The sequence below is a fragment of the Cryptomeria japonica genome, chromosome 11 (genome assembly GCF_030272615.1).
Source record: "Cryptomeria japonica chromosome 11, Sugi_1.0, whole genome shotgun sequence".
In the NCBI taxonomy this organism is placed as follows: Eukaryota; Viridiplantae; Streptophyta; class Pinopsida; order Cupressales; family Cupressaceae; genus Cryptomeria; species Cryptomeria japonica.
The window spans coordinates 291,799,154-291,819,026 of NC_081415.1; the positions used below are offsets into that span (position 1 = coordinate 291,799,154).

General features: G+C 36.8%; 1 pseudogene; it reads left to right on the forward strand.

Moving 5' to 3' along the window:
- Positions 1-115: 115 nt before the first annotated feature.
- Positions 116-17,070, forward strand: LOC131063130 (DNA replication licensing factor MCM4-like; annotated as a pseudogene).
- The last annotated feature ends 2,803 nt before the right edge of the window (positions 17,071-19,873 follow it).

The window sequence follows — 19,873 nt, forward strand, 5'->3', positions numbered from 1 at the left end:
CAATTTCTTGCTCGGTATGGATGAAACTAGGGTTATTGGTGAGTGGGCTGATGTGGGCTAGGATGATCTGCTGCATGTCCCACAGTTGGTCTTCATGAAGGGCAAATGGGTAGATATGGCAGCACATAATTGGTTGAGGGCAGACTTAAGAAATTTCAGACCGATCTCCAAGTATTTTCAGGGCTTTTTTAGAGGTCCAAGCAGTGGAAATTGGCGGAGTATGGCCAAATCTGGTGAAGGGCATCAACGATTTTTGGATCGTAGGCATTTTGGTCAGGGCCTGCGGCAAAAGTTTATCCCAAATCATTTAAAGGGGCTTCCGGGTAAATGATCTACAGAGTTGGGAGGAAAACCATCCTATGCGAAAGTTGTGAAGTTTTCATCTGTAAATGAGGCAATTAGGGTTTCTCAGTTGAACGTTGGTGAAAAGATGGTGGACAAACAGTCTAATAGTAACCCTCTTGAGTTATCTTCGTCACATCAAAGGGGGGATAAGGTAAGGGCATCTTCGACATTAGGAAAAGACAATAAGGTAAGTGAAAATCAAACCGGCTCTAATTTAGGAGGTGGGTCTTCACAGGTATGGGCTCATGTTCCATGCATTGATTTACTTGATTCTGTTGTGGATTTGAAAGCTCGTTGTTTGCATACACATGCTATTTCTGGGGAAATATGGGGGGATGCAACTAGTTTATCTAAATTTCATCATAAATTGCAGAAAAAGTGGTCTGATATGCATTATTTTCAATTACTCTCTGCAAATGCATTTATTATTTTTTTCAACTCTTCTTCTGTTAGGGATGAAATTTTAAAATCTTCACATTACTGGTTTGGTAAAAATTTAGTGTTTGTTTCGGCTTGGAAACCATTTTATGTCCCTGCTTGGTCAAGCTTTAAATTAGTTCCATTTTGGTTTGGCTTGCCCAAATTACCGTTTGAATTTATGGACCCAGAGGTTTTGGAACAAATTGGTAATACTTGTGGTTCTTTCTTATCATCAAGATTTGATTTTGTGGAGGGGGAGGTTTTGGTAAAAATATGTGTCCTGACTAACCCTAATAATGTTTGCCCTCAGACCTGTATCATTAAATCTCGTGAGGGTATATGGAAACAACCAATTAATAAGTTGGAGAAAGACTTTGGTAAAACTTCCTTGCAATTGGATGCTCCTTTTCTTATGGGTTTTTCGAAATCCTCTATTCTGGATAAGGCAAAACATTGCTTGGGTAGTAACGATAACCCATTTCTGGATAAACTATTAGTTAATGGTTCCACTGGGAAACATCCCGCTACTTTTGAGCTTAACCAGGCTACGAGGGATGTTGGGAAGTGAGGGGTTTATGTTGTGTCTCACAATCCAGAGTCTGTAGGGTTATTTTCAAGTAAGGATAAGCCAGTAGCTCACCAGAATATTGTGGTTTCAAGGGACAACGATGTGGATGATCTGCTTCCAAATCTCTCTACCTCGAATTCCTTGGATAAGTCACTAAATGATGGTGGTGGGAATCCTATCTGTCCTGTGAAGTCAAAAGAATACTTAGAAAGTTGTCAGGGGATTGGTCAGATTTTTGCGAAGAATGATGGGGTTGTCTCGGAGTCTAATGTTGGGGTTTCTGCTCTAGGGTTTCCTGATGATGCTATCCTTGCTCAACAAGTCAAAGAATTGGTGTCTAATTCTTCGTAGCATGTTGATGTGGATGTGGATAATAACGTTGGCTTAGGAAATAATATTCAGTTGGGAGACATTCCTGTTATTGTGCCAGATGAAAATCTGGTTCACCAAGTAAATGATCTTTTTAAAGATCACGAGCATCAAATGGATGAGGACATTACGAATAGGGTTATCTGTTCCATTAAGAATGACTTGGGGGGAATTAAATCGACCCTTCCTATTTCTGCATCTGCTAACCCTTTTGAGGTTTGGCCTCATCAAAAGTGGGCATCATAGATAATTTAGTCATGACTTCTCCTAAGTCAAGTAAGAGTTTACCAATTGTTCAAACTACTCTAATTAGGGCTTCATCTGTGGTTTCTCCTGGTAGGGGTAGGCCTCCAAAGAATCGAAAGACTCAATTGGAAATTGATGCTGGGATTCAGCAGATTTTGTCTCTTTCTCCTGGTGTTGGGAAAGGGAAGCATTCGGTTTCTCTTGGTGACATTATGAAAGGAAGTGGTACTCCTAAGGGTAAGAGGAGTAAGAGGTTTATTATCAGTCCTCCTGTGACTAGGTCGGGGGCTGTGAAGCGTAATCTTCAAAGTAGTTTTGGAGAAGGGAAGTCTTCTCCATCTAAAGGAAAGAGGGGAGCCTCGGTCTCCCCTTGAGAGCAATGAGAATTATATCTTGGAATGTTAGGGGCTTAAATGCCCCTAACAAGAGGCACTTAATTAAGTCCTAGATGGACTTAGTTAAGTGTGATATTTTTATGTTGCAAGAGACAAAATTGTCAAAGGAGTCTGCTGATTTGGTTTTTTCTTCTTGGAGAAAGTGGGAATTCCTCTCCTCTCCAACTTGTGGTGCGTCAGGGGGTTTGGCATTGCTTTGGAATAACTATAACATTGAGGTTGAGCTAGTTGCTTCTACTGTAAACTGGATGTTGGCCTTAGTTAAAAGCAAGCTTTCAAAGGTTAAGTTTTGGCTTTTTAACATTTATACTCCTTCTGGTATTCAAAGGAAGACTAAATTATGGGGAGATCTTAAGAGAATTTCCTCCCCTTTAAGGCATGGTCCCTTTATAATCTTTAGGGGGGATTTTAATGCTATCACCGACTTGGGAGAAAAGAAAGGAGGTATTCTTCCTAATAAAAAAATTATGGAAGACTTTGGGATGTTCATTAAGGACATGGGTCTTTTTGATTGTTAGTTTCAGAATGAGATTTTCACATGGACAAATATGCGAAGAGATTTTTCTCAGATTGCGGAAAGGTTAGACCGTTTATTGTTATCAGATGTTTGGATTGATTCAGAGTTCAAATTTTTTTCCTCTATTCTTCCAGTTTCAGGGTCAGATCATTTTCCAATTTCCCTATCAATTCTGGAAGATAAAGCTCCTTTTAAGTCACCCTTTAAATTTGAACCTATGTGGTTTAGAGATTCTTCCTTTTTACCTTTGCTCAAAAAATGGTGGAGTTCTACTCCTTATTGCTCTGGATCCCAAATGTTTTAGATTGCTAAGAAGTTAAGATTTTTGAAATTTAATATTAGAGAATGGAATATCTTGCATTTTAAGAACATCTTTTAGGAAAAACAGAGGATTCAAGATATGATTGAATGTCTTAATTCACATGTGATTCAACATGGTATGGTGCCTCTTGTTTTTGATGAACTAAAATTGCTAAAAGTAGAGCTTGAAGAAGTTTTGTCCAGAGAAGAAATCAATTGGAGACAAAAATCGAGGGAGATCTGGCTTTCAGATGGTGATAGAAATACAAAATTTTTTCACTCTTCAACAAAAATTAAGAGAATTAAAAATAGGATATCTTGTATTGAGTGTCCAAATGATAGACTTTTAACAGAATAGGAGGATATTGCTTCAGAGGCAGTTAGGTTTTTTAAGTCACTATTGTCTTCAAAGCATGGAGATCTTCATAATAACATTTCTTCTAATATTCCTTCTTTGGTATCTTCGGAAGATAATAAAATGTTGATGTCTCCTTTTTCTTTGGATGAAGTTAAGAATGTTGTTTTTTCAATGAACCCTGATAAGGCTCCAGGACCGGATGGCTTTACTCCTTTATTTTTTCAGAAATGCTGGGATTTTGTGGGAAATGATGTTTTATTGGCCCTTGAGGAAGCTGGAAGGAATAGGTCTGTTTTGAAAGAGCTTAATAATACAATGATTGCAATTATTCCTAAAAAAGAGGTTACCAAGACATTTGCTGATTTTCGCCCTATTGCTTTATGTAATACTTTGTACAAGATTTTTACCAAGGTTATTTCTTTAAGGTTGGCTAAAATTTTACCTAAGATCATTTCTTTAGAACAAGGTGGTTTTGTTCCAGGAAGGGAGACGACAGAAGGAGTTATAGTGGCACATGAGGTTCTGCATTCTATTTCTACTAAGAGAATCCCGACCATGATCCTCAAATCAGATATGATGAAAGCATATGATAGAGTAGAATGGGGTCGTTGTGTGTTGTTCTACTTAAATTGCGTTTTTCCAAGGCATGGGTCAAATGGATTCATGCTTGTATTTCTTCTGCAAGGTTCTCGGTTCTAATTAATGGCTCCCCTTGTGGTTTTTTCTCCTCTTCTAGGGGTTTGAGGCAGGGGGATCCTCTATCTCCTTTCTTGTTCATTCTTCTAGCTGAAACGTTCAGTTGGGCTATAAGAGCCGCTAAGCTGGGAGGGCTTTGGAAGGGAATTAGGATTCAGAATGTTCCACAAAGCATTTCACATTGCTTGTTTGCAGATGATACCTTGTTATTTGGTCAGGCCTCTATGGGTGAGGCAAGAGTGATAAAGGGGATAATACAGAATTATGCTTCCTTTTCTGGTCAGAGAATCAATGTTGATAAGTCAAAGAGTTTTTTCCTTCATGCTTCACAATTGGTTCAGGATAGATTGAAGATTTTTTGGGGATTTGCATTTGGAAATCTTCCTTGTTCTTATCTTGGTATACCTTTCTTCATTAAGTAGGATAGAGTTGAGTTTTGGGATAAGATCATTTCAATTATCTCTAGAAGGATCCTATCTTGGAATCATAGACGGTTATCTTTGGCTGGTAAGATTGTTCTTATTAAGTCTGTCCTAAATGTTGTTCCTATTTATCTCATGTCTGTTTTGCAGTCTCCGAAAGCGGCTCTTGTTAGTTTGCAAGATACTCTTAGGTCCTTCCTTTGGAGTAATAATAAAGATGGTAAGAAGAAACTCCCTCTGGTAGCATGGGATAAAGTTTGTTTGCCTAAAAACCTTGGGGGCACAGGCATTAGGAGTCTAGAAAGTCAAAATTTAGCCTTAGGTGCTAAGTTGGTTTGGAAATTGTATGAGAGACCATTCTCCTTCTGGGCACAAATTATGTTTGCTAAATATCTAAATAACGGACCAAGAGAATATGTTTTTCAAGTTTCTAATTTACCGTTTGGTTCAACTATTTGGAATTTTCTATGTAAATGTAGATTAGTAATTTTGCCTCATCTCTCATGGATTATTCATAATGGTAGAAAACTCAGGTTTTGGGAGGAAGTTTGGAATGGACATCCCCCTTTGGTGAACTTGAGGGATTGGTCTCCTTTAATTTCCACTCTTTCTTCCCTTTGGGGTGTCTTTGTGGCTGATTATTTTGAAATTGAGTATAGTGGGAATCTTAAGGTGGCAAAATGGAAATCAATTGAGTTTTTAGATATTGATCAAAATGTGAAATTGGAATATGAAAAGATGTTGGCAGAGAGAGTAATAATTCTTTCTGATGCTGACGATGAGCTTATCTGGACAAGGAATATCTCTGGTAAGTACACAGTTAAGGATGGCTATAATTCTCTCTTGGTTGCTAAAGATTTATCTACTTGGCCATACAAGCTCTTTTGGCATATGGCTTGCCTCCCAAAGGCCGGTGCGTTTGCTTGGTTAGCAGTGCAGGACAGGGTCCTTACAGGAATGAGGTTGGACAGGTTGGGTATTACTGCAGTATTTTCTTGTGCCTTTTGTAATAAAAATTTAGAATCCTTTGCACACTTGTTTCTTCATTGTGATTTTGCCTATGCTTGCTGGCAGTGGTTGTTTGAAAAGCTTAATCTTTCTTTTGTTATTGGTAAGGATCTCCTTTCCCACTTTAGAGCCTGGCCTCTCCTGTTTGCCTCGTCTTTCTATGCATGTCTTTGGATTATTTCTCCATCTATTGTGATTTGGAATATTTGGTTAGAACGTAATAATAGGATTTTCAAACAAACAAGTTCTTCATTGGCTGAGGTTTTATTGAGGATTGAATCTTCCATCTCTGAAGTTGCTTTGTCTTTTATCTATAAGAATTTGGAAACCCTTACCTCTTTTTCTCATTGGGATGGTAGGGTAACTTGAGTTTGGAGAATGTTATTAGTCTTACCTTCTCATGGATCTATTTGAAATAAGACTAATGCTAAAAGTAAGAGAAATTTTGCTTGCTGGAAACCTCCTCCGCAAGGGCACTTTAAATTGAATTTTGATGGTGCTTCTCGTGGGAACCCTGGTCTGGCAGGGGCAGGTATGGTAATTTATGATCATAAGGTAAGATTTATTCAGGGTCGTTGTCATGCGATTGGTTTCAAGTCTAACAATTGTGCAGAATTCTTTGCTTTGTCCTTTGGTTTGGATATGGCTATATCTTTGGGAATTAAGGACTTGATAATTGAGGGTGATTCTATGGTTATTATTCAAAGTGTCATGAAAAAGAAGTCGAATTGTTGGCAATTATAATATATACTTGATCATATTTTGCAAAAATTAGACTTTTTTTATTCCTTCTTGATTTCCCACTGTTATAGGGAAGTGAATAAGATTGCAGATTTCTTGGCTAATTTAGCCATTGACAGTGATGCTAATATGCGAGAGGTAAGTGTAGATGAGATCCCTTCCTCAGTTTTAGAATTTTTGAAGTAAAGAAGGGCATAGTTCTTGTCTTCATCTACCTCCTTATTTGTCGTGGCTTTTCTTTAGGGTGGGTTCTGTTATGCTAGATCACAATGTTTGTTTTGATAGGGTGTCTGATTATGGTTTCTTTTCTGCTATGTGGTATCATTCTAACTAGTGGTTGGAGAATTGTGTTTCATAGACAGGGGTGGTTCAGACTGGTGTTTTTTGGCAGCAATGGATATGCATCCTTTAGTGATCATACTTTAATCTTCCTTTTATATGCTTCTATTGGTGGCTTCTTTTATATCTATGGTGGCTTATGTAATTGGGATGAGTTTTTTGATGTACTATGCCAATGGGCATTTGGTATTGGGTAGGATAGGCTTGTGTCACTTAAGCAATACTAAAGGGTTTTCTTACTGGTTCTTTCCCTTCAGTGCTTTTTGAACCAGACACTAAAAAAAACTTTTAAAATTTAATATAGTTCAGTGGTTCTATCCACTTTTATCCATAAAAAATAAAAATAAAAGTCATTTATATTTGTGTGACTAAGAAGGAGATTTGCCAAGTAATTAAGCTGCTGTAAAAATTTGGGAGTGATTTGAAGTTTCGACGTAAGATTTTGAGAAGCGTGAATAGTTAGGGTGCACAACGTCTATTGGGTCCTCTCCCCTAAATATACATAGAATATTTCTATCATTTACACAAGTACCTATTATCTTTAAGATAAAGTCATAGAATATTATTGTATGTATGTATGTATGTATGTGTATGTATAATGTGTTGGGACTCATTAAATTTGAGTAATTTGAGAGGTCCATTTCAAAATTTTGCTATTTCATTTTCAGAAAGGCACCTAATCTCATTCAGGTGGCCTAGTTAGAGAGAGGGTAAAATGGAGCCAATTGATTTTCAAAGGGTAAGGCTTGGGAAATGTGTCCTACACCTTTCATTTGGCCTATGATGTGTTCTACAACTTTCAGATTTCAGCTTGGATTAGTTTATTAGGTACCCATTTCAAGGGGTGAGCTGAAAGTCCATCATAGGCGCAAATGCATATTTTATTAAGTAGCCTACTTTGAGCTCCTATAACTTTTTCTCTATTGATCATCATGTTAAAATTCAAGGTGTATTGAATTGTATGCATAATTTTGAGTCAACATGTCAAATTTCAAGTTTCTAGCAATCCTTTTGCTTAGTTTGGTAAGCTCAATCCGTTTGCAGTTTATTGTTTGCACAAGTCCCTGTTTCAGGAGCAAGTCAGAGCCTCGGTTTACACATTTGTAAAAGATGCCCCGATGAATGTCATGTTAGAATGTTTTTTCCGGGCCATTGCTAGTATAATGGACAAGCTATGTTTCAAATTTCAAGCTCCTGCCAATCTGTTTGATTAGTTTTCAAAAGGGTTTCTTGAGCCACCTTATTCAGTGTTCCGTACTTTCATTGCCGCATTAGTTAAAGTAGTTATTTTCATGAGTGCACCATTTGCACTCAGTCAACCTTTCGGTCAAACTGAGCATTCTAAGTTTTGATATGTACTTCAAAGTACCTATGCCTCAGATTTGAGGGTCTACGAAGATCGTTTGATATTTTTAAGAAAGGCATCATGTGTTGCCTACGCATTGACTTCATCAGGTCCACAGTACTGACAAAGCCAGTTGGTCATCTTTGACCATTAATATTTCTTCACTCAGGATTCGTCTGGAGAAACGGCTTGGCAGAGTTTATGTTTGTATATCAGAGTACACGCTTGTAAATTTGCAAAGTCTAGAAAGGTGTTTTGACCAGTTTGAAAATGACGTCTTTGCGATTAAATGCGAAAATGTGGAGCAGGTGCCTAAAAGTTGCAAAACTCAGTTTAATGATTCGAAAATGGTGTTGATCGATTCCAGAGGTATGTTTAAGGTTTGTGAGGCATTTCAAAGGTCAGTTGCATGAAAATGATTTTTTTTTTAGCCGGACCCACTTTGGGGCCTGACCTGACTTGCCACTTCATGCATTTTTTTCAGGCAAAGGTTAAATTGTTATTTTAAGCCATATGTTATATGATTTAAGTATTAAGAAGATGTTGAAATGATGGAGTTTAATATCCTTTCAGAATCAGAATATGTAAAATTCCCAAATTTACTCTTCCAGCAGAACTTGGGACTCTGGAGTTTAAAGCTTTCCATTCATTCCATCCAGAAGTTTATGTGCATTTTAAGATTGTATCATTAGCAATGGTCATGTTACTAGAGGAAGGATTTGACGATGGTGTCGTATATCAGGCTTTAGATGAATCTATGAAATCAGATCCATGTCCAAGTGATGAAATGACTGTTGATTCAGAGATAAGGTCACATGGGATATCTCTTTTAAATGCCTTAAAGAAATGGGATGAGGATATGAAAACGTGGTGTTTGAGACTGAAATTAAACCTTAGCAAATTCAATTTGTAGTTCATTGCTAGCAATGTCCTCTTTTGTGCAGTGATAATGGAGGGGGGCATTTAGAATTTCAAACAAATTCTTCTCTTCCCCGTTGTTCGTTGAAAACCCCTAGTGTTTGGAGAGAGGAAGCAATAAATTTTAATGCAAATGTTATTGGCAGGTGTAAGCCAAATTCCACAACTTTTCCAATTTCCTCCCTGCTGTGCAAACATAAGTAAATAGCAATGGTAGCCCTCCCTGCGTGGTTACCATTTGAGATTTTTTTAAAATGAAATGGGCTGCGTGGTTGTTGACTGGGGCATTAAAACCTTTCAACAAATTCAACGTGGCTACAGACCAAGACATGAAACCTTTAGGCAAACACTATTGGTGGGTGTTTGGCCTCTGTGGTTTTGTAAAGACCATAAAAACTTCAGCAGATGTATAATGGCATTTGGAGGAGTTTAAAAAAAAAAACTCAAGTAAATGCATTTGGTAAGTATGAAACTCATTGAAGCTCCCAAACAAATGCACATTGGCAGGCAATAAACCTTTGGCAAATGAAATTAATGCAGAAAATGTGGTGTTTGGAGAGGTATTTTAAAACCTCAAGCAAAGTATAATAAAGGCAACCAATGTAATTCCAACCAAATTCGTTGCTATGTCAAAGCAACAGGCCGTGGATGATTACAAAGGGCATTGAAACCCCCAGGCAAGGTGCCAAAGAAGAGAGCAGCTCCTCCTTGCCATTAAAACTTACAAAAAATGCATTTTCAGGCAAAACCGTTTATCCCACATTGGCTGGGGAGTGGATATTTTTGGTATTTATAAGCAAACACACACTCATCCATAGTGTCAAAGCCTCAAGGGCTTTTGATGGATGGTGCCGGTTGGGCGCCTAGGCGGACCCCATGTGAGCGGGCACGTTTCTTGAGGTGACCAAGGAGGTCAAATGGCGACCAGGTGGACCCCACTCGGGCACAGATCCCGAGGTAGGCAAATTTTGCAGTGAAAGGGCGACTTAACTAGTGAGCAAGTTTGACGCAAATCAACGATGCACGCTATTTCACGAAGTGAAAGTGCTTGCCCGTTAACCATCGTGAAGTAGCGAAAGGGTTAAATATCGCGCAGGTTCATCAAGATCCGACAACCGGCATGGTTTTGTAAGTCGAAGATGCACGCTTGTTACCCTTCATGAAATGGCGAAAGGTGACGTGGCAGGTCCAAGTGGCAGCCCCGCAGAGGTCCCGATGATGTGGCAGCTGAGGAGGTGACAAGCAAGCAGTCCAGTGGCGATCCAAGTGGCAGACAAATGGCAAAAGATGAGGTGTCATCCCAGGTGGCGCTCAGTGGACCCTCCTAGCGAATCCCAAGCTGCCACGTGGTAGGGCGTCAGGCCAAAAAATGAGAAAAATTAAAGTTAAATGTATAGTTTCAACTATAGGAGAAAATTCAAAAAATTTCAATGACAAAGGTGCATAAAAGATTAATTCGCTCAGGGGTTGTTTTTTGCTCGAAATAGCAAGTATTATATACTGTTGGAAAGCTCTCGGAACGAGGGGAACGAGGAATTTAGTTATGCAATTAGTTTCAACAGATCTCAAATATTTTGAGAGCGGTTTTCATGGGAAGGAAAGGAAATTTTTTTCAGTTAGGGAAGAAGGGACACTTGGCAAATTTTGATAAAATTTGATCTTTTTCCCTCTCCTTCATATTCTTAATTCTTTTCAATTGTAAGGGTTCCCAGTTTTTTTTGGAATTTTTCTCCAAGGGAGAAATCCGAAATTGCAGGTTCCAGTTTTATGCATTTTGATTTTCTTGGTTGTAATGGTTGATGTTCCTATTTTGTTGTCGTGGAGTAGATATATTTTGTAGGTTGTATCTTAGTTTCAGGTCACATATATGTAAGGCATATATGCAGTGTAGTAGATTGTCTTCAGACATTTCTTCAAATTCAATAAATTCAGTCTTCAAGGAAGTTTGGGTTTATCTTCTCAATGTGAGAGTGTAATTCTTGTTCTTAGGCATCCTTTACAGAAGGGATTTAAATTCTATGAGTAGAAATTGGGGATTTGGGTTAATGATGGGATTATGTATGATCCTTTGACGAATTTAGAATGTGTTAATGTCAGGCATTAATACAGGGAAACCTTTTTTAATAAATTTGACATGCAACTTGGATTTCCATCTGTAGTTATTTGTATTGACTCTATGCCCAAGATGAGGCACTGATTTGTTACAGCTAGAGGTCATTTACATCATTTTAAAATCAAATTAGAATTTAATATCTTTTCTTTCTGTTTTGTGGTAATGTCCCACCTATCTTAAGCTCCAATGTAGTTGAAAGTCAATTTGAAAGTAGCTAGTTTGCAGTACTTTCCTTATTGTTGAGCTATGTTTGAAATTTCTGCTTTAATGGTGATGTTGTGTGTGAGTTTAGACTGTATTTGAAGTGCATCATAGGTAAACCCGCCTAGGCCTTGCAGAGCGTGAAGCGAAGAAGGATTAAATATCCTTGTTAAGTTGGTCCAGTTAGTCCTTTGAAATCATAGTTGAGGTTGGCTACCTTTCAAAATTTGGCTGTAGATTATATTGGTTGTTGATTTTGTTGTTCAACATAAAAAAGAGCCAACATAATGCACGTATGAATTTATACACAAGTGTTTCCAAAGTGCTACCAAGTTAAGAGAGCATTAATGTGTTGAATACACCTATTGTTAAAGATTAATAATACCTATCATTTTTCTGAGTTATTTTTTTTCTTCAAAGGGTTTCTCAATGTAAATATTGTACTCATATTGTTTGTTAATTTTAATCTTATATTGATCGATTTTATGCAATCAAATAATCATCATTTGGTAAGAAAATTTAAATTTTAGATTTGCATACACTTGTAACATATATTATCTTAGTAGTTTCACTTTGTTTCCCAATAAACGTGTTATCAAATGAGGGATACCTCATGACTAATAGTATAGAGGAGTACTAGTAGTCATTTATTTAGTCATTTTTATTTATGTGACAAATCACTTAGTTGTGTTTCTTACCTAATGACCAAATTAGTCATTTATAGTTGTGTTTTCTTACCCAATGACCAAATTAGTCATTTATTTAGTCATTTATAGTTGTGTTGTAAAAAATGACTAAAATTTGGTCATTTTTACTTATTGTGACTAAAAATTTTAGTCACCTGGTCATTTATTGGCCATATTTCTACTAGTGTGTGTATCTGGCATTTCTTTCATTTCTTAACAAACTGATAAGTGTCCTTCTCCATAGTAGGCTAGTAGTAACTAGTATGCAAGAGTTTTGTAGCTAGGGTAGGACCGCTCAAATATGCCCCACATATACCTTCATGCACCTCTCACAAGGCAATGTTGGCTTCATCATGCTCAAGACATCGAAGTAAGGTACCATCAAGACCTCAACGATATAGGGTATCAAATAAAATGGTATAATGGGAGGCTGGACGAATAAAGGTTTTTTCGGGCTTTATTGGATAGATCAAGAGGTAAGGTATCATGTAAGTAGGCATAAATATCTCCATACCCTTGGGAATTAGGAACAACACACTACTATATTTGGCACCAATTTTCGATGCATGTTTGTTGAAATTTCGATGAACTATCATCGGATTACTGACGAAATACCCAACAAAATTTCGTTGCTTGTTTGATGTTCCCATTTTCATTGAACTCTCGACGAAGTGTTGTAGGACGATGTCGCAAAAAAATGCGAGCGGTTTTCGTCAGAATATCGACAAAAATTTCGTTAGTCTTGCGATGAACAATCAACACAAAACTTTGGTGATTATGACAAAAAAAATTGTCGCACATACAACTTCGTCGGATATTTAAGTGGTTTGTCACAATTGTGATGATGTGGAGCATGCCAATTCGACGAAAAATATCGTTGCACATACATCAACATCATTGGATGTTGATTTCGCAAGAGTCAAAAAATAAAGGATGAGAAATGGTAAATATTTCGTTGTTTCGCGTAGTCTAAATATGAAGGATGCGAAATAGCGAACCTGTCGCTGTTTCGCGAAGCTAAAATAACGATTTGCGAAATGGCGAATACATCGCCATTTCATAAAAGACAAAAGTGAGGATTGCGAAGGGCATCAACTACCACTTCAGAATTGGCAAAAAGGTCACCATTTCGAAAGGAGGAATAAAGTGGGTTTACGAAATGACGTCAAAACCTTTAATGAGACAGTGCACACATGTGGATCGGTCCGAAAAGAATTAAATGTTGTGAACTGTCTTGAATACATTTGAATGAATTGTCTTGTGTTATTGCCTTGTGGTGATCGAGAATACTGATATGAAGAGATATTGCCTTGTCGTATGCATTGAATGGATAATATTTAGATGACTTTAATGTCGACTTGTGCTGATGAACTAAAACATTCAGAGGAATGATGGTAGAGATTGTGATAAATGCCGATGGCAGATGGTTGTCATAATTGAGTGTGAGGTGTTTAAATATTGAGTGGACTCGATGGAGTGTTGTTGGAGTGCCATTTTCTTGGTATCATACTATAGCAGAGTCGTCTTGGGTGCCTTACGCAACATGGAAGCCAATTTATCCTTCCATACTGACAAGAAATTAATCCCATTTTTTGGACGATTCACAAATAGGAGGCTGAAAGGTTTGTTTTTGTTTAAGGATGAGCACTTGTACGAGGTTGTGAAGATGCTACTGGGAGAGGAAATTGTCCATGTAAGTCATCGCTACAGGACAAACATGGAGGCATATTCATTGATTGCAACTTGGGGTTTTTAGTTTGAGGCTGAGGTGGACAAGGTGAAAAATGCCTTGAGAGTTGTAATTGACTCAATGTATCTGTTAAACCTGTATAGTGTGTGTGCTTGTGTGGTCCCAATGGTGGGCATTGTTCCCAAGGTAGGGGTGGTTGGTCCAGTGTTGCCGCTACCACTCATTCGATGGGTTGATGATGATTTGAAGGTAAGACGAAAAGCTCTTGCTTTTCACGAGTGGCAGACATTCAAAACTTTCAAAAGGTTGAAGCAATGTGATGAGGTTTTAGGGATTCTTCATGAAGTGGCATGAGAAGAGGTGGGTCGAGAGTTGTGATCGAGACCCCAGACTTCCCAAGCAATGAAGCGGCTCTTACAATTTTATGAGGACCTGGAGGATAGGTCGCTTATGGGTTAATCTTGCCATGGCCAGTGGAGTTTGTGTTGTCTGTTTGTATCTTTTTGTTCTATGTCTGTTTTCTCCCCAATTCTGTATGTACGTGGGGATTTCTGTTAGTAGTTTTGGTAGGTCGATTTTGCATGTAGTAGGGTTTGGTTTTTGCTAGGATGGTGGTTTTGAGGGTGGTTTTGGGTTTTTTTTGGGGGGTGGCATAACTTTTGTGGTTTTTCAATACCACCTATACTTGCATATTTGTAATATTTTATTTCCAAGCAATACAATACACAAATTATCGATCAATATTTTTATTCCAAGCAATAAAATACATAGATTATCGATCAATTATGGATCAATATTTTATTTCCAAGCAATACAATAATGAATGCATTCTAACCAATAAGGGTCTAACAATGCGTATATTCATGTGTATACTTTGTGTATGCTCTATGTCTTCATATATTCATGTGTATGCCTTGTATTTTCAAGTGTATGCTCTGTGTTTGGCTCTATTAATTTAGTTAATCTAGAATATGAGAATAACAAGAGTGAACCAAAGAGGATATGAAGGTCATAGATGTGTCATGCTTCTCACCTTTGTTTGAGAAAGTTAAAATTAACATTGCTTGAGGAGAAGCAAATTTGGGAAGGGTGGACTGTAATTTCCCTACTTTGAAATATAATTTAATAATTTAATAATTTTAATAATAAATAATAATAAAATTAAGGATTAGAAGTTGTAAACTTATTTCTTGGATTAGAAGAATAAAGGTATTTCCTTTGCATAAATTTACACGATTTAGCATGAGGCTTATTGTACATGTGCTAAACAAATTTTGTACCTAGAGCTAAATTTATCACTGAGATGTTGTGAATACCCAATCCACCTTTAGACTTATCTAAACACATGTTTTCTAATGAGATTCGACGGATTTTTATTTTTTTATCTAGATTTACTTTCCAAATGAAATTTCTGATAACTCTCTAATTTTGAGACTACTGATTTAGGAGCTTTTAAAACAACCATGTAACAATTGGGAATGGTGTCAAGAGCTGATTTTATCATTTGTATTCTAGATGCCATTGATAACCATTTGCCTTTCCAATTAGAGATCCTACTTTGTAAGCTTTGAATGACTTTTTGATAGTCTAAAGGTTTATTTTGAACCATGAAGAAAGGAATGCCAAATTGCTTTCAAGGTAATTCTATCATTGGAAGCGTAGGACCCTAGTAATATTAGCTTTTACAAGACAATTAGAGTTAAGGATGTATACCTTGGATTTGGATGAATTTATCTTTTGACCAAAATCTAATGAGTATCTTGCCTTAAGAATTGAATAGGGAGAACTGCTATAAGGCAACCTACAAGATAGCATTGAATAGGGAGAACTGTTATAAGGCACCCTACATAAATATATTTTGACCACTATCTCATTGTATGAATCTTTCTTTAATAACTAATTTGACTATACTTGTTTATATGAGCAACCCTTAATATAATTATTAGTATCTTCCGAGTCTGTTTTGCAGTTGCAGATCAATAGAGGTTAAAGGTCTTTGCTTCCAAAATCTGACCAACATCTAAAATCATAACCTTATTTAGTCATTTACCTTAGGGGACATTACAAATTTGTAAAATCAGAACCTTATTTAGTCAGAACAAGATAGCGTTGAATAGGGAGAACTGCTATAAGGCACCCTACATAAATATATTTTCAACACTACTCATTGAATCTTTCTTTAATAACTAATTTGACTATACTTGTTTATGCTCTGTAGTACATCATTGGGTACTTTCTCTTGAACAAAATGCTGAAGTTTGAAGGAATGCAAAGTATGGTTGTACAATCTGATGACAAAAATTGACATAAAAAAAAATAAAAATGTAAGAACCATAAAATTTCTGGGCAAATTCTGAGAAAGAGAGAGTTGTATGCTCAAGCCCATACAAGTTAGGCAATCTCATGAAGGAGATGTATGCCTATGGACTCCATGAGAGCTAATACAAATTTTCTGCCCCAAAAAGCCTTACCCATTCAATGTAAAAAGCCATAGTACTTCAGTATGTGCATAAGTTGGCTCCTCGAGGCATTTATACAAGTGGTCATGGAAGTTTTGCAGTTGGTTTGATTGCTTATGTATCAAAGGATCCTGAAACTAGTGAAATAATTATAGAAAGTGGAGAACTAGTATTGAGTGATAGGGGTATTTGTTGCATAGACAAGTTTGACAAGATGTTGGATGATGCTCGTAGCATGTTACACGAAGTTATGGAACAACAAAAAGTGTCAATTGCAAAGGCTGGGATCACAACATCTCTTAATGCAAGTACATTAGTTTTAATTTGTACCAATCCTAGTGGTTCACGCTACAACCCTAGACTTTCATTTATTGATAATATCCAACTTCCTCCAACATTGCTTTCCAAGTTTGATGTGATCTACCTAGTGCTTGATAAAGTTGATGAACAAACAAATCGGTGCCTTGCAAGGCATCTTATTACATTGCATTATGATGAGCCCGAGGACCAAACATTGGATGCATTGGACCTCCCAACCCTCACTTCATATATCACTTATGCAAGACAACATATACATCCTAAAATATTTGATGAGGTTGCAGAGGATCTGATCCGTGGTTATGTTAAAATGCGTAGGAAGGGAAACTTCCCTGGCAGTGGAAAAAAGGTTATCACGACAACACCTTGTCAAATTGAAAGGTTGATAAGAATTAGTGAAGCACTAGCTCACATTTGATTCTCAGAGTGCGTCAAAAGGTATGATGTGGTAGAAGCATTCCGCCTACTTGAAGTTGCACTTCAACAATCTACCACCGATCATTCAACTGGGACCATTGACATGGATCTCATCACTATGGGAGTTTCAACCAGTGAAAGAATAAGACGAGCCAATCTTGTTTCATCAGTTAGGATTCTTATCATGGAAAAGATGTAGGCAAGGGGACCATAAAATTGACATTAAAAAAAATGTAAGAACCATAAATTTTTTGGGCAAACCGTGTGAAAGAGAGAGTTGTATGCCCGAGCCCATACAAGTTAGACAATCTCATGAAGGAGACGTATGCCTGTGGACTCCATGAGAGCTGATACAAATTTCCTGCCCCAAAAAGCCTTACCCACTCAATGTTAAAAAACACAGTACCATTTCAACCTTGTTTAGTAAATTGGAAGGATTTTATAGTAGATTTGATGATTAATGGGAGTTGACCAAAATATAGAATACAACACTTACAGTTGATTTGTTGGCACTTGCACTTGTTCGTCCTCTCTCTCTCTCCATTTTTCAATTTCCAGCAGGCTGGATGCTTTATGGGCGGCTAAGTATTTCAATTGATTCTTGCAGTCATTATGCCAATGGGGGTTCTGTTATGATTGCTTATAGAACTGGATTATGCCTTTTGTATCGTAGCCCCAACTCTCTTCTCCTACACGTGCAAGATTCAAATAAAAACGAGCCAAATAGACTAAAAGTTCATTTTTATACTTTCAAAATAAAATTTTATATTTCAAATTTAAAATACAAATTGGAACCAATTATTTTCCTTTGTTTAAATTATTATGTAAAGTTGAAGCACAAAATGTCTACAAAACACTTTATTTGAACACCTCCTAGAAGATATGAAGACCTAAAAATAATAATCTAATAATAATGCAAGTTTGGGTGCATTGTCATTAAAAACTATGGTATGTGGGAATTTAATAAGGTTAGCTTCAACTGATTTTTGAAATACTACTTTGATAAGCTCCCCCAACGAAGTGTACATATGTTTTGGATGATTTTGGATTATTGAATATCCTTGTGGTATAACAACATGTGTTAGTTGTTGGACATTTTGAAACATTAGGATATTTTTATTTAGGTACATGTTTGTGCTCTAAATGAATTTGGAGTTAGTTACCCCATCATTTGATAACATTTTATTTTATCCCAAGTGTGTTTTTTCATTGGTTTAGTTATTATGTTATCTTTGTCTTTATTATAGTTCTCAACCAAAATGTTGGTAACAAGGGATTTCTAGATGGTGACCCCCTTATCTATAATATCATCAAAAGTGGGAACACAATGGAATTGTAGATGAAAAGCCATTCTAGAATTAATATTTATGGTGAAAATATAGAGAATTTGTTTTTTGGTTAGGCCAATGAAACAACCTAGAAAGGTAACTCCATAATTTAAGGAAGGAAGAAAAAAATCCCCATTTTGTTGTATTACATTTGTATGCCCTTCCCATTTGTGGCTTGGAGATGTGTTGATCTCATTAACACATTATTCTAAGGTACTAAATATATCATTGATCTTCTTCATCATCCAACTCATTGTCGATATCATCTGATCCAAATTCGATATTGTAAGGATTGGTCATATCATCATCATTGTCATTGATATCAATCGGAATATCGTCGGAATAGCGATGATAATTATTATTCGTCAAAATTTCGATGAACATCGAGGACCAGTTTAAAAAAAAAAGTGAAAATCTCACATTAAATTGAAAGGTACTCGACGAAATAATAAGTTAATTCACTTTCGTCAGATTTTGACCTCAAATGAGTTAGTGAGACATATCATTTCACATTGTGGTACATTGTACGCAGGCGCTAAGAGAGGTTCAACCAAGAACTCACAATATTCAACATTACTTGACATTATTACAAGGGAGGTGATTGTAGCCATTGCATCAGCTACTCTATTGTTATCTCGAGGAATTTGCTCAAATGTGATTGTGGTAAAGTAAGCCTTGAAATCATCCATCATCCTCTTGTATAGCATAGGCTTTTCATCTTTTGTCTTTTAATCATCATTAACCTGTCTAATCACTAACTGAGAGTCACTAAGAGCACACAACTCAAAGATTTTCCATTGTACAACCATACAAATTCCAGAAAGTAATGCTTCATATTCTGCAATATTGTTGGTACATGAAAACTGTATCTTATAGGCCTTAGGAATACAATCCCCTTAATGTGTAACAAAGAGAATTCCAACACTAGAACTACCATGTGTGAAGGAGCCATCAAAATATAAAGTCTAGAGATGTGAATATTCCATGTTGAATATTGACTTATTGGGCAACTTTGTGATAAGTGGATGATCATCTATGACATGAGAATCATTGAGTTGATCTTTTATTCTTTCTACACTTTCAATGTCAAACTCATTGAGAATTATGACCCATTTATCTAGTTGTCCTGTAAGAGATGCTTTACTCATAAGATATTTAAGTCGATCAGTTTTTGCAATGAGGTTTGTTTGGTGTGTACGCATGTAATGTCATAATTTTTGTGAGGCAAAAACTACAACATGACACTCTCTCTCAATAGGACTATAATTGAGCTCATATCCCACTAAAGTACGACTGATGTAATATATTGCATGTTCTTTTCCTTCACAGTCATGTTGCGCCAAAAGTGCCCCCAGTGTTGTGGCAGTTGTGGATATATACAATAGTAAAGGCTTGTCAGCTGAAGGAGGTATTAACACTGGTGGTGACATCAAGTATTCTTTGATTTGTTGAGAAGCTTGTTCACACTTGTCATCCCATACGAATGAAACATTTTTATGTAGCAGGTGTTGGAATGGTTGACATTTATCTGGTAGTTGTGTTATAAAATGACAAATAGATTGGAGTTTCCCTTGTAAAGATCTCAACTAACAGATACTCCTTGGTGGCGGCATCTCAAGTATGACTTTTACTTTTTCAGGATCAACTTCAATTTCCTTATATGATACTATGTAT